The following is a 23,895-nucleotide window of genomic DNA, read 5'->3' as shown; positions in this document are numbered from 1 at the left end:
CTTTTGGCATCTCACTGGCTGGCCCCAGCCAGATAATGCCAGTCCCTGCGAAGGGGTTTCAGCTTTTAACATGCTAAAGGGATGAATGGCACAGCATCAAGTAACGAGGAAAGCAGGACAGCACACCCACACACAAGTGCCAACCCTGGAGCAGATACAAAATCCAAGAGCGCGTGCTTGACATTCAGCGTTTACAGTCAAGGAAACACGGATTTGAACGCTAAAGATTGAACGAGCCCGATCCTTGGCTGCCAACGCTGAATGTCAAGTACACGCTCTTAGATTCTGCATCCGCTCCAAGGATGGCACTTGTGCGTGGGTGTGCTCTCCTGTTGTCCTCGTTACTTGATGCTGCGCCATTCTTATCTTTAGCATGTCAGACCAACTTGCCCAATCTTATATGCTCAGCTTTAACAATTTATCGCACGCTTCTGCAATAGCATGGTTGGGAAATCATGCTTTCATTAGCCTTAAAATCTTCTCTTGGAAACCAGTTGTCACGCTGTAAAAGCATAGCTTCACCAATACCGAGCCTAGACTTGACGACGCAATGCTATCTTTCACTAGCTTAGTATCGTTCGACCAACAGTCAAGTAGCTGCTTAACACTCCTGGGTGGATATCGCTAGCACACATGGCGTGTGCAGAACATCAAGGTAACGTTCAGAAACCGCAGCTCTTTTTGTTGGGACATTTTCTCCAAGGTAAACTTAAGACAAAGGACTTGCACCTTAAATAAGTTCACAATATGTACAGGTCCCACACTATCACAACCTTTGTAAAAGACCAGAAAATCATAGACGTAGCGAAAGATTTCCCCCAGCCCATGCAATTTCTTGGCAATCATTCCTTCCACCCTGCTTAAGAGAATATTGCTTAGCACAGAGGCAACCTTCGAATCGATACATTTAGCAGACTTTTGAAAATATGCCGCACTGCCATACTCCACAAACATGCTCTTCACTTCAAATAAAAGGAGGCAAGTGCCAAAAAAGACTTATGTTACACACCCGTTCCTAAACACGAGCTCATCGTTGTGCTCCGATATACACATTGATAAGCTTTTCACAAGATCTTCATACGGGATAGAATAAAATAGTTCTACATCGACACTAATCACAAGACAATCCGCTGGATTGTCATTCTTAAGATACTCAACCACACTGTGAATTGAGTACAAGAAATGGATCTTCAAGATGCGAAGTAGACAGATGCTTTTGCAAATAACCAGAGATAATTTTGCATGAATCCTTTTCTGAAATTTATCTGAAGAGCATGTTATTGAATAGCATTTATTTGAAGAGCATGTTTGTAGAGTAGCGCAGTGCGGTATGTGTTCTAAAGTCTCGAATATGTAGTGGTTCAAAGGTTGACTTTGTGCTAAGCAATATTTTCTTGAGTAGGGTGGATAGAATAATTGTCCAGAATGTGCATGGGCTGGGGGAAAAATCTTTTGCTATGTCGATGATTTTCTGGTCTTTTATAAAGGTTGTGATAGTTCGGGACCTGTACATCTTCTCAAGTTGTTTAAGGAGCAAGGCCTTTATCTCAGGTTTACCTTGGAGCAAATGTCCCAAGAAAAAGAGCTGTGGTTTCTGGACCTTACCTTGATGTTCAGCACACTTCATGTGTGCTGGCGAGTGTTAAGCTGCTACCTGGCTACATGTCGACCATTCCAAGCTAGTGAAAGATAGCATTGCACTTTCTAGCGCGGGCTCAGAATTGATGAAATTATGCTTTCACAGCATGACGACTAGTTTCCAAGAGCAGATTTTAAGGTTATTGAACGCAGGATTTCCAAACCTTGTTACTGCAAAAGCATATGATAAATTGTTAAAGAAGCTGAGACAGTTTTGCGGTGACCGGCACAATCAGGCTGGGGCCAGCCAGCGAGATGCCAAAAGACCAGTTGTGTTACCGTATGTACATAAATTGTCGCAAAATTTGAAAAATGTGGCCAGAAGGTATGATGTAAAAGTGGCTTTCTCGGCCCCTAATACGTTGTCTAAAGCATGTAAAATTTTAAGAATAATTCTGTGAACGTGGCTCGAGAAAAGTACACGTGTAGAGTGAAATGTATATGTACCTTGTAAAATGAATGTGGTATCAAATATTATTATCTTGTAGTCTGGTTTACGTAGGTGCAACTGGAAGGTGTATGAATGTAAGACTACAGGAACACAAGAGGGTAGGGGCTTGGCTAGGTGGTTGGGGTAACTCTGCTGTACACTGCACGGGATGTGAAGTCTGCTACCCTTTCCTTTTGGCAACACGCATTTTGGCAGTTAATTCAGAGAGATTAAATGGGAGATTATCGAGGCTAGACACATCTTATGACTTCGTGAAGAATGTGTGTTTTGTCTATCGTGTTAACACACAATGAGATGGACTACCTCGATCAGGGAAATGTTGAGGGCGATTTTTGACTCATGTTGTCCTGTATGCTTATCTGCAACTACATGGTTTATGGTATTGCTTGGCTTTTTATATATTCCCTCTTCACGCCAATAAACTTTAGTCGCGAGTCAGCACCTGTATTGTCTCCTTTCTCATCCCTGTCTTTCGCGCTGGTGGATTCACCGCAATGGCTCACCTCTGCAGAAATCCAAGGCATGACATTTTCCTCTTCACACTCGTGGTTCAGCGCATAATACGGCAAAGGATTTTCAATTCCAAGGAAAGTTCATGGCTCCATTGAACACTGCCTCCTGCTTACAAAACACAGAGCAGCAATCATTGTAGATTCTACCTGTGACACAAAGAGCAAAGTTTTAGTTTGAGTGGACTAAACTAGGAAAGCAGCACAATATATCTATAGCCAAATAACTGAACTGAAAGAAATAGAGGGTAGTGTAATAGTGAACACACTGATATATTGCAAGTGAGATATATGCATAATATATTGCAATATCCAACACTGCTACCATTGCCTTAGCCAACTACTTCATAAATAACAATAAATGCAGTATCACAAAAATACTGATAACGTACTATTAGTGTTAATAGTAGCAGTGCCGGTTCCATGAACAAAAAAGGGCCCAGTGCTGACTGTCGTTCCCACAGCAGCCTTGTGACCAATGGCCGGTGTAAAGGAAAGAGGAGGAATGACTGAAAAGAGAAAGAGCCAGGGGGAAGGAAAATAGGTACAGAAGGGCTTAGGATATCATAGGCAAATAAGGTTGTTTAGACAGTGAGCACAAAATAAACATTACCACACAAGTAAAGACATACAAGACCAAACATATATATCATTGTGCAGAGTGGCAAACTTGATGCCATTTAGCCCAAAATATGTTTTCAATAAAGTGATTATAATTATTAATAGAACAACTGACCGAGTGAAACCATAACAGGGATGAACAAGGAAGTTGTTAATATTCTGGCAGAAATTAAAACAAGAAAATAGATCTGGCCAGGGCATACAATGCAGAGAATGAATCACCAATGGTATCTTAGGGCAACAGAATGAATTTGATGGATTTTAATGGCACAAGGGCATCTGTGGCCAAAGAGTGCCTTAGCACAAGTTAATTTCGTCTACTCAAGGTGAAATCAGAGACCCATTTCCCAAGCATTTCATTCCAGATAAGCTTGTGCATTGTATCACAACAAAATGAATTTCACCCTGAGGAAAATATAGCAGGAGATAGCTGTTTATAAGCTCACTAGATAAGATTAGGTGATTTCTGATAGTGTGGCATGTAGCTGGTGCAAGACACAGATAATTAAACTGGAAAAGGCCATTGTCCTGAGGTGAATGTAAACTAAGCAATGAGGATAATGAATTTCGCTACACTAGAGCTGTTAAGAATCAGCTCAAGTTCCATGCTTCAAGATGATGCAAGTTTGCTCAGTGAAAAAAAATCATACGTTCACCCAAGAATTGGTATCTTGGCGGTATCAGGCTGCAGGTGCAGATGAATTAATCCTGCCTCAGAGAGGAGCTACATAGAGCACAAAACATTTTAGGCCAGTCCTACACTGACAGCTGTTAATAACTATTTTAAAACTGTTTTTCATTGCACAGACAATAATACCGAGTTTGTGTTGGTCATGTGATTATGTTACTGAGGCTCTCCTAAAAATTCTAGCCAGAGCTAAAATACAAGCTGTCTCAACTAAGTTTTTATATCAACAATGAGAACATAAACACATGCAGATTATTCAAGTAGAAGTTTTATTCTTAATGACGTGCCCTACAAATTTTAAATTATACTGAAAAGTAATAGAGTGGAGTGCTTGTGCCAAAAATAATAAACCTCGACAACAAAGAGAACACAAGATAAAGGCAACAACGTATTGCCCAAAATTTAAATGTTTGACAGAACAAATATGAAAAGAAAACCTCTCCACAACTGGAACAAACAGCGTGATACCGAGCACACATTTGAAAATTGTTTCATCCAAATCCCGTCTGGTGCTCCAGCACTCTTCAGCCAGCATGTCATGAAATGTACCATAGTTCTGGTAGCTGTAAAGAGTATACAGCTGATCCGGCATTTTGATATGTGAACAGTAACCCTCAATGACCACCAGGCTGAATACTTTCAAGAGGCTGTTCTAGTAACAAGACTGCAGTGAAACACTTAGCAAGTTATGCTGGCGTAATAATGCAAACCGTTAATCTGAGAGTTCGCTACCACGCAACTCTGTAGTAACTCCTAAAGTGTTGCTATCAAATGAAAAAAAGGACTGCCTATTATATAAACAAAAGTCAAGAGGCTGCAATGCAAGGCCACGACAGAAGTGCTGCAATACAGCAATAGCGATACAATGTACACTTTAAGCAACACAATGAAACATGATCTTTTATCCTTAATTATCAGAATTTAAATATTTGTTTTCCTTGCTCTCTTGCAAAATTAAGTTTAGATCGTGAAAGCGCTCAAAAAGACAAGGATACAGAAAGAGATTTCCACACATTGCGCTTACTTCCAGTGTCTTTTTGAGCACATCCACTATCTAAACATGGTAACCCAACTAGTCTAAACGCTGTCGTTATTCCAAAATTAATCCTTTCACAAAGTGGGAGCCCCTTTCCCCATACAAGGTGCACCATAACTAATCCAACACTTTTTTCATGATATGTTTTCTCTGAGAATAAACATTGTTTGAAGATTTTGCAATAGTACTTGTCTTTTCGATTCTACGAATGTATCATGCAAGTGTTCAATGAAATGACCATCAGCCTATCTTGATCATTGCTCAAAATCTGGGTATAATGCACCATGAAGGGCAGGCTCTGCTTGATTGTTATGTTTTCCTAACGAAGCATGTACGTGCAACCCTTCTGCTGTCTTGTATGCAGCAGGTTTGTCTAGCTAGGCGAATTGTGGTTTTGCTATAAAGATGAAATGGTACTTTGGAAGTGAATGGTTTTCTAAAATGCATTTAACATACATACCGGGGCTTTAACAGCACCTGGTGTAAGCAACATCAGTGGGGTGACCGCAGGAGTGGCCTAGTGGTCCGAGCATCTGCCTCGCAAGCAGGAAGTGCGGAGTTCGATCCCCAGTGCCACCGGGTAACCAGCGGTGATACAATGGGTCGTTTCAATGGCCAGTTTAAAACTTGAAATAACCATGCTGCAATATATAAAAAAAATGATTTGTGTGCTCTCTCTTACATGACATAGTTAATCATATCATAGTGTTGGTAGTACACAAAATGCATGTGTGGAACATATACATGCACTGTTTTTGTTCACATCTTACCTGCTATGTGCTGTTATGGCATGTTATGTGCTGGGAAAGCAACAGAGAGTGAGCAATGTTGTGTTGCAGCCTTTCTTCTGGTGGAATTTGAATCAAGTGAGGTGCAGCTGAAAGAAATTGTTTTTTACATAAGTATATTTCATGTAACACAACAAAAAAAGTGCACAGCCCCATCATGAGTTGTGGTTTAAACTAACAGCGAGCTTTTTACTACTCTATTTAACATATGATGCAAGTCAGTGATGCTGGAGGCACAAAACTAAATACTGTGAGGTAACAAGAGCTAATATGGACAATCATGCCTTTAAGAGATATTGTCAATATATATTTTCCTGAATGAACTAAAGTTATCCTTAGAAGCATTCAGAGGAAGATAATTTTGCTAAATGCCTTTTGCCAGAATAGGCCTTTTATGAACCAGTTGCAAATGAAAAGAATAACTTTAAGACCATGCTATGCATGCTCTAACGCCAAAGTAGTTGCATACAAGCAGTATACTATGCCCCTAGTTTTATGGTGGGCCTGTACTGCACAATTTTCATGCAAGGTAGTGGAAAGTATGTGCCATGAAACAGACCTCTGCTTGCTGAAACTGGCAAATAAGTACTGGGTTTTTAAGGCAGGAAAGAAGTTACATAGTTCCTTCTGCAGGTTTTGAACTTCAGGTTAGTTATTTGAAAAATATCAATCCCTGAACTGCAATGATTGAAGTTTTTAGCAAATAACATTTCCATTGTAACAGAGGAAACGCTCTTTTATTTGAGGAACGACTTTTCAAAAGCCTGCGTTTCATGGTGGCTGTCAAGTAGCCCTGATAAAGAGAAACCAGTCACGACACACAACCAAGCCCCCGTAGCACATTTTCAACTATACCCTCATGATATAGCTTTAAAGTAAGTGTTAAGCAATACAAATACAAATCCCTTGATTTCCTTCATGATTTATCACTGGTGTATACATACAAAGATAACCGTACAAGATGTGGAGTGCATGGTACAGAGACAGTAGGCAGATGGTTTCTTGACACTCAAAAAGTGAACAAGAGAAGGAAAAATCTCAGGGTGCTTGCCGTTTCGACAAGACAACTTGTTTTCGTCTGGGGTCAACATATACAGAGGAAACTTAGAATCAAGTACAGGGTTGTCCACTCTTAGTGCGAACACGCGAGCACATGGCTGTGCTCTTTGGGCCACTGTGTCTGACATTGCCACACATCGAAGTGTAACATGACATGAAGCACCACATCCAGGTGCATCTCCTCTTGCGCCATTTTGCAGCGATGAGTGGCTGCGCCGCACACAGTGGACCTCTAAAGAGTGCGGCCATGCGCTCACATGTTTGCACTAAATGTGGCCAGCTCTGTACATTCCGGAATTGGCATAATTATTTGAAAAGGCCTTGCACATGGTCAGAGGTTTCCCAACCCATAATTTCCCCCTCCTTTCCTGCTTTCTTTAATTTATCGTTATACTTTAACCTTACGCCCTGCACCTCCTGACATCAATTCTCGGAACCTTGGCTGCCATACTCCTCCCCCTCCCCCTTCTTTTTGCCTTTTCTCCGAACCTGCCCTCATTTTCTCTTTTTCCTTCAAATTATTTTGCCCGCCCCCCTCCCCCCCCCACTGGTATTTTATTCTGCCATGCTGCTTAATTCCTTTATCCTAGTTTTTCAGGAAAAGGTAGCCAGCCATACCAAGCCACCTGTTGCGGCTGGACATAAAGCCATTCAAGCCCACTATCCATACTCCATACCCCGAGATTCGTTTCTACTGAATTGGGTTTTTTTGTTTTCACAGTTTTGCAGGTCAACCGGTTAATCTTCTTTAGCAGCTATCATGCCTGGTCATGGTTCACGCTCCCCATCGTAACACCCTTCCCATATCGCACCCTCGTCCCACACAACAGGCCTTTGGATTCGAAGTGAAAACCTTATTTAAACCCCAACAATGATGAACACTTTGCCAGACAAAGACAAGTCCTCTTGTCGAAACGTCGGCAAGCACCCTGAGGCTTTCCCCTCCTTATTCAGTTTGTGAGATACCAGGGACAGGTGTTCAAGCAGCCATACCACACTAATACCCCTGTCACGCGGGCACCGCAAAGGCCTTTGAGAATCATATCCAAAGGCGTAAGGAGTGCAGCTACCTGGTACAAATGTTGCGCCTTTGTCGCTAAGGGCCTTGGAGGCGAAGGCGCTCAACCGAGACCTCCGGAGCCCGAAGACGCGGCATTCGAGAAGCTGTGATCGCAGTACCATCCAAAGTCAAAAAGTAAAAGCAATAAAAAAAATAGATAAGCTAATAATGTTTGAAAACATTTTTTTCAAATACGAAAGGTGTCTGGCTTTGGTTTTTGTACGGGTGTTTATGTTTTATGTTCAAATTTCAAGACAGTGAAAGTGTTACGGCAACACCGAGCGCCCATGGTGGCCAAGGCAATACACGTACAAAACCTGCTCCTGCTGATAAGAGTAGCTGTTGCAGTACTTTTAAGGAAGCAATCAGAATAAAAAAATTGTCAAAGCTCAACGAATGAACAGAATACACCCCTTTAATTTTAGAACACTCACTTCAGCCACCTCGAGTATAGCAGCGGGTGCTAAGCCTGAACGACTTTCACCTTTGGGATGCACCGTGTAGCTGCATCGCTGCTCCTTTAAGCTTTCGCTCCTTTGGTGAAAAATGGTGCCTTTGCTGGAAAGGCCTTCGAGGAATGCCATGTGACAGGGGTATAAAGCACATTTTTTACTGACACGAAAGACTCAGTGCCTTTAGTTCTGACAACATTCTGAATCATGCTTTGGTGGCTTAGCATATCAAAATACTGGACATGACAAAAATCAGCTAATTAGTGAGGGCTATTATTTGCTATAGTTAAAATTATAACATTCTCCTAAAATAATGAAAAGAAACCACCAGCACTGACATCAATGTACAATTTGGCTGTAACATACTGACATGACAATATAGTTACACGTAAATTCCCTTTTCGCACTTCAAAACTGCATGCATTATTTCTAGAAAGTGCGAGAACAGAAGCTCATACATAGTGCCAAAGAAAAGAGTGCATAATAGTACCACTTATGAGGTGTTTATCGGCAACTGCAATGAGCAAGGCTATGTTAATGGCAATCCAGAGTTATTATGTGTCTTACGAGCGCATGCACTTGCGAGGTGATAGCAGCTGTGGACGCAGCTGTCCATCGCAGTTTTGAGTCTGTCGAGATAACACATGGGGTAAGGTATTCCCTGTTTTGCTGCCGAAGGCAAAACCGTCAGCGAGTGGAGTTGCCTTGCTATTCACTGTCAATATCTACTGCTCAAAGTAAAGGAAACTAGGGCATAAAACATACAGCATTTCATATTATGCTTTGGCCAAATGCAGTGAGAATGAAACAGACTAGAGACTTGTCTTATGACGTTTGCACTCTTTACTTTGCACCAACACCAGAGGAAAATAAATTTATGTAGAGTTGACCTACTGCTTGCCACAGTCCTAGAAGAAATGAATCCAGGTCTCAGAAATTCTACCGAGAGAATACTGATGCTGCATGTGCACTTCTCTGAACTCTTCTGAAATATGCAGAAGTTACCAATTTTTTTACTACCTGATTACATACTGTAATCTTTGCAAGGAATATGAGGTTAACGGACTGGAAAAAAATGTCAGGAATGGTACCTTTGGTACTGGGCACTTGGACACACAAATGACCCACTGGGCGTCCCCAGGAGCTCTGCTACCAGGCACCCCTAGCAACAGTAGTCAATTTTCCAGATCCAAAGGAGCCATGCGAATTATTGCCGAAAAGTCAAGTTTAAGGACAGCAGATGCATGAACACAAAACAGTTTTCCAACTTTGTTTCAGTGTGATAAATGGTTTCAAATCTCTAGACTATATCTGGTAGTACACAAATTATCAGAACACCATCTCCCGCTCAGAATCATCTCAAAACACATTCGACACGCAGTACCAACATGGACAGTTCGTGTTTAATTGAATCCAAAAGTTTACGCTGATCGACCAATATTACTCTAAATAGAGACGGAAAACGCATGCACGTTGTACTGATGTTATCGTGAACATAACATACGACGAGACGCAGGGTTACAATACAAACAAAAAAACCGCTTTCAAAATTTGAGAACAAAAGGCTCACCTTCTCACAAGTTCGCCAAACCGGAGACGTTGCCGAGTGGCTGCCGCCAAAGTCACTCGCAATGCACAGAAACAATAAAAATGCAGTGCCGCTGACTTTCCTTGAGCAATTCCAGTCGATTGAACTTCCAACTGTTCGCACCGACTACCTCTGCAAGCATGTCTAAATGTTAGCGGCGCAGCCAAATCCGCCTTGGCGCAGCCACGCCATTTGCAATTTACGGAGATACACGGGAAATTCCTAGCGCCACTCGCGTATTCGCGCTCAAGCTCACGTCGCTGATGTCGCAAAGGCGCACAACGGCAAAAACATATAAGATGTATTTAATTTTACGGTAGCTTTTTTAGCTGACAACCTGAATCGTTTGATACATTGTTTTTTTCTTTTCGTTGCATGAAGTTAGGACCAAAATCCAAGCAAACATTAATACAGGTAGTGAACAAAATGATAGTGGATGAGAAAGTCCCCGATGAATGGCGATTAGGTAGAATGAACATGATATATAAGGGAAAGGGGGACAAAGCAGACGTAAGTAACTATCGTCCCATAACAGTGACATCTGTGGTTTACAGGGTGGTGATGCAGATTATAAAGGATAGACTGCAGGCTTGGTTGGAGAACGAGGGGGTGTTAGGGGAACTATAGAATGGGTTCCGGAAACAAAGGCGGTTGGAGGACAATCTATTTTCATTGACACAGTGTATAGAAATTGCGGAAAAGGAACATAGGCCCTTATGGCTAGCATTTCTAGATATTAGGGGAGCCTATGAAAACGTTACTCAGGAGCATTTGTGGGACATACTGGTCACATTGGATGTGGAAAATGGAGTAACTAATCTTTTAAAAGATATATATATATATATATATATATATATATATATATATATATATATATATATATATATATATATATATATATATATATATATAGAGAGAGAGAGAGAGAGAGAGAGAGAGAGGTAACAGAGTGCTCATAAAATGGGGAAAAATGTATCAGGGCCTGTAGAGATACAGCGGGGGCTTAGACAAGGATGTCCTCTGTCCCCTTTGTTGTTCATGTTGTACCTGCAAGGGTTGGAGACCAAGCTAGAGGGGAGCGGACTAGGCTTCAACCTATCTTTTTTCAAGCAAGAGGAATTGATTAAACAGACATTACCGGGACTAATATACGCAGACGATATAGTGATAATGGCTGAAAACAAGGAAGACCTGCAGAAGTTGTTAGACATATGCAGTACAGAGGGAGATAGATTAGGCTTCAAGTATAGTAAGGAAAAATCTGCAGTCATGATATTTAATGAAGAGGGCGGCGAGCATAGAATACAGGAGTTCGTGCTAAAAGTAGTGAATGTGTACAAGTATCTTGGGGTGTGGATAAATAACAGTGCTGAGTATCTGGCAGAGTATGAAAAATATTTAATGAATAGAGCTAGTAGGAATGCAGCTGTCATGAAAAATAGGGCACTGTGGAATTACAATAGGTATGAGGTGGTAAGAGGGATCTTTAAAGAGGTGATGGTCCCTAGCCTGACCTTCGGTAATGCGGTCCTGTGTATGAGGCCAGATGTTCAAGCAAGGCTGGAAATTAAACAACGGGGAGTAGGGAGGTTAGCTTTGGGAGCACATGTCAATACACCAAATCAGGGGGTACAGGGTGATATGGGATGGGCGTCTTTCGAGAGCAGAGAGGCTAGCAGTAAGATAGCTTTTGAGGAACGATTGAGAAAGATGGAGGAAAAGCGGTGGGCTAGGAAAGTTTTCAGATACCTGTATATAAAGAATGTTGACACGAAATGGAGAAAGCGAACTAGAAAATTGACAAGCAAATATCTGGACAGCAGTAAGGGGGCAAATCAGCAATTATCGGTCAAGAAAAAGGGTAAAGAAACAGAGAGAGCTCTGTGGAAAACAGGGATGCTGACGAAATCGGCACTGGGAACATACCGGACCTTTAAACAGGAAATTGTCAAAGAAAATATCTATGATAATTGTAGGGGAAGCTCTTTGTTGTTTGAGGCCAGGACTGGAGTTTTGCGGACTAAGACGTATTGAGTCAGGTACCAGGAGATAGACACTTTGTGCATTGCGTGCGGAGAGGAGGAGGAAACGGCTGAACACTTGATACTTTTCTGTAAAGGGCTTCACCCTACAGTGGAAAGCAGCGGGGCTGATTTACCCAAGGCATTGGGGTTTAGGGATAGTGAAGGGAAAGTGGATTTTAAGAGGTTAGAAGTAACCAGGCGAAGGTTATCTGATTGGTGGCTAAAAGCAAGACAGGAGTAAAATTTCACAAGACATGGCTAGGTGGCTTGAGCCACCGCCCGATGCAAAGGGTTCAGCCGCATCCATCCATCCATCCATCCTAGCCATGGCGAAGTCGAAGCGCTAGCCGAGCCCGCAGTCGGAAACATGTGCGCAGTTTTAGCGCAGTGTGGAGTTGAATGAACAGGCGCTATGGAATGGGTCTTTGTTCTTCCCTGTTCGCTGCGTGCGTCCTGCGCGTTGTGTGTCTTTAGTATGTGTGTGTGTGTATGTGTGTTGCCGGAACGCTGCATTGGACTGTACATACAACAGCTCGCTGTCCCGTGCGGCATCGGTGCGTAGTAAAACGATCATGCAGAATGTGCGTTACAATGCCAGTGGCCCTGCACGAAAGAGCAGACTTGAAGCCGACGGAAAAGCTGCTCTCCCTCGTGGGACTGCAAGAACCTGGCGAGTAACAGTCGACGCGCGTTTCGGTGGATGATTCCGTTTACCACGCCAAAAAATTCAGCACTGGCCAACAGCAATGATGAACTCCTGCTGCATCATCACCTGTGTGATGTTTGTGACAAGCTTGTTGGATGTGAACGTGGCCATGAATGGTATTCGCCGAGCAGTGGCCCTCAGGGCGTGGCACCAGTGGATACCTGAAGACGATTACTGTTTGCCCACGCCCTGGCGCCTCGCATTCAACCGAATGCTTTGGCGTTAATTATTTATATCTGAATTTCACACGTAGTTGGACTCGCAAATATTACAGCGTACAAACGTACCGTCGGAAGAGCACCCTTTTTCATTTTTTTAGGGGGGGGGGGGGGAATTACCGTCTGCTCAAATTTAATGTCACTAATATTTTGAGCTTATTTTCTAAACAGGTGCCGTGGTGGCACTGTAAGCAATGCATTTACTGGGCAGAAGTTTGTTTTATGTTGTGTTGGCACAAGGTTAATGATTGTCATTGTACTGTGGTGCCATTTCAAACAAAACACATAATTGTACACTCTCTTTGAAGAATGTCTAATGAGGTAATAAATTACTGAGCAGCGAGTATGCACTGTGGTAAATGCGACGAACGTTACTGAATTACTTCACACTTGTCATGTTCTGTTGTCGTTAGTGATTATGCCTTGGTGTCTGCTGCTTTCCAGTGTAGGGGTCGAGAGGCATGTCGAGCTCCACTTAGCAGCTTTTTTTCCTTCCACTCTCTACTGGCCAACGTGGTAAAATAAACTCAACATAATGCGTGATTGCTCAGACCTAGAGTAGACTACCATTTCACTTATTTACTCTCAGGGCCAATTGGCATCGAAGAGAGGAGAGCGACTAACATAAATACATGTGTAGGCAGATTAATTAAAATGATTATACACTGCAGACTTGAAGGCATTGGATGCAGTGGTGGACATGACGAAGGCAGAGAAGATGTGACAGCTGGAAACGTAGAAAAGTGGAGATCTGCATGAGTTTGTACGCGACTTAAGGTGAACGCTAGCAAAAAATTAAGAAGGCGCAGAAGACTGAGGCCGGAGTTAAAACTGTAGTTTAACAGAGGAAAGCACCTCCCAGCAAGCCAAAATGTGCACATGCAAGCAGTTATGTGAACACAGAACATAGAAAATGAAACTCCTTTTTGGACAGAAGGAAAGCTAAGGCACATTGCTTATTGTGATGTTGCTTAAAAAGTTGGTGTCTAGTTGTTGCCCTTCATATCTGGTCCTTCCACACCCAGCAACTGAAATGCCATCAAAAAGGAGCATCTCCAACCACTCTAATTACATGGGAGGTACACATCGCCAGATGTCAGAGGCTTGGCGTCTCATCTTGCAGACTAGCTAGTTTGGCAGATTTAAACTTTACCGCATTTAAGAGGCATGCAGTAGCCTTAAAGGGGAGTATTTCATAAGTGTTACAGCATATTGTACAGTGCTGGCATGCTTCATTATTTACATCACAGTAATATGCTAGCACAGGCTGGAAAGTTTGTAAGTGAACAGAAAAAAACAATGTTCATGCCATATCTTAGCCACATTCTTAGTATTGTATAAAATGTGCAAATAAGGAATTACTCATTTTTTTGTCAGCTTTTTCTTTCTGTGCATTGATTTTTTGCAAGTTAGCAAGGTTCTACAGTCTTGTGTGCCTATCGGCTGGCCCCTTGTTTGTCAAAGGTACCGAGTACACAATGGGTCGTGTCAGTGCAAGCTAAGTAAACGATGGATAGAAAATTCGTGCTTTCAGAGTATTTCCAGAAAAAACTGCTATTATTTCCTACTCAGGATGGGGGAACAGCATCGATGGTGCACATCCTCCTTGTCACTGCAGCAATTATGGCTGCTCGCTGCTTTTTGGTGGCGTTTCATTTATCTGCAGGAAGAGCAGGCATGAATGGGTGGCAATAGGTACCTACTAAATTAAACATTTCATTGAGCAATATGTTGTTGTGTCGGTGCTTTTGTTGTCCATGAAGGAGTTGGTGTTTTTGATTAATGGTTGTGTAGCAAAGATGTAACTGCTACATTGCACTGCATTCACAGATTTGTTTGCCCATGCTTTTGGTTTACTCAGTTGTTTATTTCCTTACCAAATGGCAGACGGAAATTCGGCTTTCAGCTTGTGCACTTTCATCATGTTTGCAATGTACTTTCAGCTGGTGTTCAGTTTCACTTTGGAGAAGTTGTCCAACCATTGTCTGTGTCTAAATGTTTTCTAACAGTTGACCTCATTACGCAGCATTTCTCACAGAAAGCAAATGTTGCAGTAACATTTTTATTAAATGTTACTCTATCATGTGGCTAGCAATGTAGCGAAAAATATTTTCATCAAGTCAGCTTTTAACATTATAGCAAATTAAGGCCGTTGTTATTTAACGTTGCTCACAATTTGTACCAATCACTCAACCTTGAAGCAACGTAATGCGTTATCACCCTTCCTCGGCTCTTCATTGTGTTAATCACATTAGACATGCTCACGGTCGTTCGCCATGCTAGTTTGCGGACATTGTTGGCTAAGAGTAAACCAGACAAATAAAAAATCGGACGTCATGTGATGCCTATAGTCCGCGGTTCAGCAGTTCATCGTGTAAAAGTGGCGTCACATCATAAGCATCTTCTGTTTTTGCTGCCTTTAAGCAAGTTATTAGTGCGGTTGGTGCAACACATAGTCGATGGGGTCAACCGTCCTGTCGTGTTAAGTTTTGATCCCTTAAATTGAATGTTTAGTATTTTCCCTGCAACGACTACAGAGGAACACGGACGTTTCCTTCAATACTGGACTGAATATACGGTCATTCCCTACGTTTCATTGAAAGCAGAAGTGGTTCTGTATTTAAAACGTACATAGTCTACGTTATAGGTACGGAATTTTTTTACAGTGTACCAAGGTGAGTTCCAGGTCCAAAACTGCAACTTTTTGCTTAGGGATGTTCACAGGTAAATTCCAATCCATGGCTTTGCTGTCTAAATACTTCTAGAATATCATTCATGGTGTCAGGGTATGTCGATGGGTCCTGTTTGTTTAAGACGACTAGAAAATCATCGACATACCTAAATACCTTCAGAACTTTCCCTTTGTCCAGAACAGTGTCCAAAACTTCAGCGGCTGAGAGAAAAATGTTACTTAAAATAAGCGCCACACAAGAACCTATGCAAATACCTTTCTTTTAAATGTAGACCCGGTTTTCAAATTCGACTACCATGGCACTTAGGTAGAATTCAAACAACGTTAGAAAACTGTCTATTCCCACATTCCCACTGCATTTTGAAATGACACCGCACCTTTTTTCTCGATACAAGACTGAACGGCTAGGAATAATGCTTTGTGGGGAATAGAATAAAAAAGATCCTTAACATCGACCGAAAAAACGCTGCATATAGCTCCACAAGTCTGATGAAAGTCTATTACATCAGTTGACTTCTTTGTTTCAAAGGGATCCTCTACAACAAGTGAATTCAGATGTTTTAAGAGGAATTGGCTAATAATGCGTTGCCAAGACTCGCGCTCGCTCACAATGCAACGGAACGGTACATCTACCTTATGAGTCTTGGCAGTGAAAAACATGCTTCGAGTCTTTTCCTTGCACTTACTTATAGCATTTGCAATCTTTTCCAAATCCAGGTTCCTACAGAGGGTGACTGCTCGAGATCTCACTTTTCCCGGCTTCAGACTTGTCACATCGAAATTTTTTTCCACTGCAGCGCAGGTCTTTTCATTGTAGCATACCGGTGGTACCACCACAAAACCTCCTTCTTTGTCTGCTTGTAATAACCGCAGACCTCTGTCCTTGAAAAAAGTGACGATGGTGTTGAACTCCTTTTGGCCTCCTTGGGATTTTTTAGAAGCTGTCCTTGACAGAGCGTCTACTCCGTCCAACAAGCATCTCTCACGATTCTCCGGCGAAGCCTTCCCAGACACACGCTTGTTCAATAACAGAAGCTCGTGAGCCACAGTCCTAAGTGCAAGGCTAAACTTCGGCCCCTTCGCCAGAAACCGGCTCACTTCTTCCGTGACTTGCGCCTGCCCCAGTACCTAAACTTCAGCACTGCAGTCCTTCTTGTCGAATTTGAAAATCGGGTCTACATTCAAAAGTAAGGTATTTGAATAGGTTCTTTTGTGGCGCCTATTTTAAGTAACGTTTTTCTCTCAGCCATTGATCAAGTTTTGGACACTGTTCTGGGCAAAGGGAAAGTTCTGAAGGTATTTAGGTATGTCGATGATTCTCTAATCGTCTTAAACAAACAGGACCCATCGACATACCCTGACACCATGAATGATATTCTAGAAGTATTTAGACAGCAAAGCCATGGATTGGAATTTACCTGTGAACATCCCGAACGCAAAAAGTTGCAGTTTTTGGACCTGGAACTCACCTTGGTACAAGATGGAATTTGCCGGATGTACCACCCACGGGCTCAAAAAGACCTGTTGTCATATAAGTCATTCCTCTCTAAAACAGTCAAACGAGCCATAGCCATATCAGCATTAGAATACTCGATGAAGAGGTCATGTGAACATTGTATGCAAAGGAGCTTTCAACTCCAGATCGAACGGCTGCAAAGGGCAGGATTCCCGCAGACCGTCTTGTCGGCAGTAACTGAGTCTTTGCTTCAAGAACTAAAAGGCACAAAAAGGCATCACATTCCGGAGGATTACAGGAGGGTAAAAACTGTAGTCGTCCCGTATTCGCACCGTGTGGCACATAACTTGAAGAAGGTGGCGAATAGGCTCAAGGTCCCTGTAGTTTTTTCCGCCCCTTGTAAGCTGGCTTCCTTGTGTCCTCGGATTAATAACCAAAAACCAAAAAAAGCAATCTTGTGGAACCAAGCATGCTCGAATGTTTGTCGGATGCAAGGAAGGGGTGGTTTACCAGATCCCGCTGACATGCGGCAAGGTTTACATTGGCCAAACAGGAAGGTGTCTGAACGAGCGTTTGGGGGAACATGACCGATCACTTGACAAGGGCACTGGATCTAATCTTCCGATTCATTGTAAAAAATGTAAGTGCATGCCTCACTTAGAAGATACTGTTTTTTTAGAAAGAAGTCGAGACAGCTTAGCTCGCGAGTTAAAAGCGGCGTTTTTCATCAAACGAAAGGGCTTGGAATGCGTAAGTGACCCGTCAAAATTGCTCTATGAAAGTGAACTGGCTTTCCTAGAAGGCCGCGGTTGAATTTGGAACATGTGTAAAAAGCTGGCATCTGCGCATGCCTAAAAAACTGAAATTCATGTTTGTTTTTAAAAACCTTTTTATACTTTCTTTTTCGTGTGGCCTGTACACCACGTGTCATTGCTCTCTTTTATCGTTTTTACATATTCACCATGCAAGTCTTTTATCGCTTTTATGGCCCTATACACCATGTGACGTTTAGCGCCTCTGATTATCACCGGTACTGTTCGCCTGTATATTGCATATTTCCCTGAATAAAAAATCAGTTGTCAGTAAGGGCTTGTCCGTGCCACTTCTTATGTCTTGTCTCTGTTGGCGCTTCTTTTCTTAGTTATATTCATAAAATTTCTTCTCAAAGCCTGTTGTAGATGTGTTTTTTCCCTGTAATTCTTTGACGCAGGAATGTTTGAAAACTCCAAGATTTGATAAGAGTCTTTGGGTGTCATGATATGTTCGCAGTTTTTCTTTTCTTCGGGTATCGTTTTGCAGCTTATGAATGTGGCTCTTCGTTAGATATTCTGTAGGAAGGCTGCAGGGATGATCATCATTAGGTGATGAGCTGTAAAGGCTACTTTTGTGCAAGATATTATGAATGGCTAGGAGGTGGTGTTTTTAAATGCGGTATGCTGCATGACGAAGGTAAGACGTCTCTGCTGTTTGCTTAAATAGCCTTTTGTGTAGCACATCAATGCAAGGTTTTTTTTCGTAATCCCCCATACCAGCAAGCAGTATAGACAATGCGATTGGGCTAATGACTAGTAAGTACTTTTTAGCCAAACTGGAATGCTTTGCCGAGGTTCACAGATTACGCCAACAGAACGTGATATTTTACTCCTGAGATGGTTAATATGATAAGGCTTTGGCGGGAATGACACCAAGCAATTTATAGAAAAAATGTTCAACCGACGTCGCAAGAAATTTATGCGAGATCGCTCGTCTTTGCCTACCGTCCGTTCGTTGTCCCCATTATCCGTTGCTCTGCTGTTACTATTTCAAAGTGCGTTCCAAGACGCCGAAATACCAACATTACTTGATCAGTGACTTGTCTCTCTAAGCGAATGATTTTCATTTGCTTGATACGAGGCTGATATATTTTTTTTGCATTTATTTCATTTTGTTTGAAATCAGGAAGTGACAAAGATTTTCCAACCTTATATTTGCGCTACGCTGAGGAAGATACAGTTCACGCCATGAGAAATTTAGATTTGTATCGCCATCCATACGGTTATAACTGGCATTAGAGGTATGGTTGTCATGTCGTTCACGTAGATAAGAAAAAAAGAATTGACTTAGTATGGAGAAGTGCAGCACGTCGTGCATGATCTCGGCCGTGCTCGATTAACCTTGTACTGAAAGCAATCTTTCAATGAACTTTTTATTACATTCCACGCTACTCCCCTAACATCGCATGAGCATAGATATTGTAGTACACACTTCACGGAATCATATGTTTTCTTCAAGTCGGTCTCTATTAATTTGTTTAACTTTCAGCAGTGCTACTTCCCTTCAAGTATGCTTTCGAAACAGGCACTTTTCCTTTCTTATAAGCTCCTCTTTCTGAAAACTTTTGTAAATCTGAGAATAGCTACTCCAAAATTTTCAAAAAATATGAGGAGAACAGCTATTCGCCTGTAATTATTAAGGTCTGCGCGTTTACCATTTTAAAATATACCAGAAAAGATCACGCGGTCAAGCTTTACAGGAAGCGTGCAGAAATGATATTGAGGCTGCGCATGCTAAGACTGCGGTTGGGTCGCCTACACCGCAACGCACCAATGCTTAGATTTTAGAGAAAATTATATTTCTCTAGCGGAAGTAATGAAAGTCGAGGCTTGTTATATATATATGGTTGGTTTATAGGGTTTAACGTCCCAAAGCGACTCAGGCTATGAGAGACGCATATATATATATATATATATATATATATATATATATATATATATATATATATATATATATATATATATATATATATATATATATATATATATATATATATATAATCACCAAAAAATTCAAAACATAAGAAGATTTTTTTCACGGCGTTTCGGCTGGAGGACTAGCCATTACAATTTTTGGTGATTTTATATTATGCTGATCAGATCAGCTGCCAGAAATCAATTTTGGCATATATATATATATATATATATATATATATATATATATATATATATATATATATATATATATATATATAAGGAGTTGGCACTGGCACACATGTACGACACATGAACAAAAGAAACAAACGGAAGCAAAGAATACTAGAAAAGCTACAGATGGAAAGGGAAAAAAAAGGGGAACAAATAAAAAAGAAAGACGTGTTGTACGCCCGCCGCCCACCCCGAAGCCGCGGGGAGGCGACCCCGGACGAGGGAAACAAAAAAAAGGAAAAGGGGGGGGGGTGATAATGGCTACCCATCAAGGCAACAGAGCGGCGGCGTGTAAGGTGGACAGGAGCAGACGGTGGCGGGATCGCCCTACACACAAAAGTTAAAGACGCGTGCACTCGCGTGCCCCGACCATAAAGAGTAAACAAATAAACAGAATAAAATGCAGACAGGGCCGGAGCTTCCGTCATCTGGAACCACTTCGGCAGCCAGAGCCAAGGCCGAATCAGCGGCGCCGTGAGCTTAACTAAACACACGTGCACTGTGCATGAAAACACCCAGACACACAGCAGTAAAACATCCGAGCTCATGCCAGTGTCGTGTGGCGGCTAAATGACAATGGCGGGAGCATTTAGGCGAGTAAGGTGTACAGAAACAGACGTTGGCGGAATTGTCCAACATATATAAATTGGAGATGCTTCCACTCGCGTGACCTGGCCAGAAAAAGTAAACAAATAAACAAAATAAAATGCAGACAGGACAGGAGACTTCCGTCATCTGGAACCATTTCCGCAGCCCGAGTCAAGGTAGAATCAGCGGCGCCGTGAGCTTAACTACACACACGTGCACTGCGCCTGAAAACACCCACAAAAGAAAAAAAAGTGGAAAAACATCGGAGTTCGGCCAAGTGTGGTGTGGGAGGTAAATGTGAATGGCGTGAGCACTTAGGCAAGGGTTCTTCAATTGCACCCCGTCGTCAAGGTAATCGAACTGGGAAGATAGGGGCGGGATGGGGTAGGGAATGAAGAAATTTGTGTGAGCTTGAAAAAGATGTCGCTGGCAAGAAACGACCGAGGTATGTCAAGCTGGCTCTCTTAATGTCAGCAACGGCCCTGCAAGGGGCGGATGGAGGACAATACACCTGGACTTTCATTAATGCCGTGAGGAATTGTTGCAAATTTGTAAATGAAGTACGCCTCGCGTTGTTCTCTTTCCCGGGTGTTGTGGAACCCACCCTGTAGGACTGTTAACTTAATTGCATCAAATGGGTGGTTTCGCTCATTAATGTGTTTTGACAAGGGAAGGTTGGGTAGGGATAAGATATGCGCGCGGTGGTTATTAAAGCGAATTTGTAGAGGGTTGACGGTCTCTCCAATATACTGCATACTGCACACACTGCATTCTAGGAGGTATATTACGTTGCAGGAATCACAATCAAACTTGCCATTAATTTCCCATTTGAAGCCTGAAGCTGTGCTTACTGCACAGCTTGATGTTTGTATGTGTTTGCAGACCTGGCATCTACTTTTTCCATAGGGCCGGCACCCCAAAACCGGCTGGTTATTTGTTTTTGAGTGTACAAGAATATTTTTAATGTTTTTTGGTCGTCTGTAGATCACGTGAGCGGGAGCAGTGAAAATTTTGGTGAGGCGCTCGCTTTGTTCGAGGGTGTTGAAATGTTTTCTGAGGATTTTGTTTACGTTAGGCGGGTTACTGGTGAAGGTAAGTACGAGATTTGCCCGGTGGTCTTTTTCGTCGTTGTAGCGACATCCCTCCAGTATTTGCTCTCGGTTGAGTTTAGAAGCCTTTTCAATGGCATCGTCGACAATGGCGGGGGGGTATCGTTGCTTAATGAGGACTTCTCGCATGCGTTTGGAATTTTTTACGAAGTCCTCGTCTTGGGAACATATTCTTTTAAATCGATGTGCCTGAGAGTATGGGATGCTTGTTTTAGAGCGACGAGGATGGCAGCTTTGGAAGTGTAGGTATTGTTGGCGGTCCGTCGGTTTTCTATATACACCGGTGGTAAGTGAGCCTTTGTTTACCGAAATCTCAACATCTAGAAAGTTAATTTTGGTGTTGGAGTACGTGTAAGTGAAAGATATGTTGTGGTAGACGAGGTTGAAGTTTTTAATAAAACGTATGAGTTCTTGCTCTGTGTCAGTCCATATTAAAAAGATGTCATCCAAGTAGCGTTTGTATAGGGTGGGCTTAATGAAACAATCTTTCAGAAATTTGGATTCAATACTATGCATGAAGATATTGGCGTAGGTTGGTGCCATCCTTGTACCCATGGCTGTGCCATTAATTTGCAAATAGTGTTCATTGTTAAATTCGAAGTTGTTATATTCGAGTACGATTTTTGCCAGTATTTCTAAAACACGTGGGGTAGGGGTTTCCTCCTTTCTGTTTTGTTCATACGCTTCGATCAGAGATTTAATGCCATCGGAATGAGGAATGTTTGTGTAGAGAGAGACTACATCTAGTGTTGCCAGGAAGGCTCCTTCCGGGAGTTTGAGACCTGCTATTGCGCGAAGGAAATGGTTTGTGTCGCGTATGTATGATGCGTGTGTTGTTGGAATATATCTAATTAGTGTGTCAATGTAACTGGAAATTGGTTCTGTAATCGTGCCGATGCCAGATACTATAGGGCGGCCAGGATTATTCTTTTTGTGGATTTTCGGTAACATGTAGAATCGGCCCGGCGACGGGTGTGGTGCGGTGAGGGCTTTAGATAACCGTAGGGATATGTCCCCATTCTTCGCAAGTTGACCCAGGGTATCCGCTACAAAATGTTGGTATTGCGCAGTTGGGTCTGCTTTAAGACGTTGATAGAAACTAATGTTAGAGAGTTGTCTCAAGCCTTCTTCAATGTATTTTTCGCTGTCCATGACAACTATACCACCTCCCTTATCCGCTGGCTTTATGATTATATCTGCCCTTCTGCTCAGAGCCTTCAATGCATCCCGTTCGTTTTTAGACAAGTTCTGCCTCCCTGGAGTGTGGTTCTTGATGGCGTAAATAATGTCTTTCTGGACGGCGTTAATGTACATGTCCAAGTGTTTGTCCCTTCCTATACTAGGAGTCCAGTGGTGGTTAGTAACGACGAGTTCTCTGCTATCCGCGGTAACCCGCGCCCGATCGAAGAAGTATTCCCGGAGTCGCAACATTCGTGCAAAGTTGTCCAAATCTTTCAACACCGAGAATTCGCTGTATTTACCGGTGGTAGGGCAGAATGTAAGGCCTCGAGAAAGGATGGATATTTCCTCTGTCGTTAAGGCCCTGGTTGACAGATTAATAATATTGTGCTGGAAAGCAAAGTCGGCGCTTGGAACCACAGGATTATTATTAGTAGATGCTGTCATTTCAGATCGTTCTACGCGTGTTTCTTGAACTGTTGATGTTTGTGTCGTTCTACTGGATTTGTTGTTGGAGTTTATTATAATAGTGGGGTTAATATTTGTAGCTGCCTCCGTTCTTGATTCTTTTTCGCTTGTTATTGATTTTGACCACACGTGTTCTGGAACCCCGTCTCGAATAAATTTTTTGTGTTTGGTCTTGCGTACCTCAGTCGCTCTCTTTTCCTCAAAGAACATAAGCTCTGTGGCCTCCAGCGCGGTAAGGGTAATTTGTTGATGAGCACGACTCTCTTCCATTCTCAGAGCCACCAACGCCTTCTCAAAGTGGCCAATGGTAACTACAAGCAAATTTAAAGAGGCAGATTGTAGTATACGATTCCAATTAGCCTTCTCCTCTTCACACAGGTCACCCATTGATGGTGTTAGCGACACTTGTAAACCTTTTGGTACGATTTTTGATTCAAGATATGCCTTTAGGCTATGAATATGTAGTTCATGCCTAATTCGTTTATCCACAATTTTTCTTAATTTTAAAAATTTAGAGTTATTTGAGGAAGGCTGTCGGTAGGATGAGTGAGAGAGAGTCGGCGTACTTACGCGGCCTGAATGACACTGTTGACGAACCCGTTGCG

At 42.2% G+C, this 23,895-nt stretch overlaps 1 protein-coding gene and 1 long non-coding RNA gene across 3 annotated transcripts in view; both read right to left on the bottom strand.

Moving 5' to 3' along the window:
• Window positions 1-23,895, bottom strand: part of LOC144130061 (uncharacterized) — a 263,082-nt gene that overhangs the window by 87,597 nt on the left and 151,590 nt on the right. The gene's annotated exons all lie outside the window — the stretch shown is intronic.
• On the bottom strand, window positions 5,498-10,072 carry LOC144130060 (uncharacterized). The gene is made up of 3 exons (XR_013313952.1): window positions 9,873-10,072; window positions 5,714-5,820; window positions 5,498-5,584 (listed from the first exon to the last, which is right to left on the bottom strand). It is a non-coding gene; the product is annotated as an uncharacterized LOC144130060 (long non-coding RNA).

This window comes from Amblyomma americanum, chromosome 4 (genome assembly GCF_052857255.1).
Source record: "Amblyomma americanum isolate KBUSLIRL-KWMA chromosome 4, ASM5285725v1, whole genome shotgun sequence".
In the NCBI taxonomy this organism is placed as follows: Eukaryota; Metazoa; Arthropoda; class Arachnida; order Ixodida; family Ixodidae; genus Amblyomma; species Amblyomma americanum.
The sequence above is the reverse complement of the archived record's forward strand: the minus strand, read 5'-3'. Positions and strand labels throughout refer to the sequence as shown.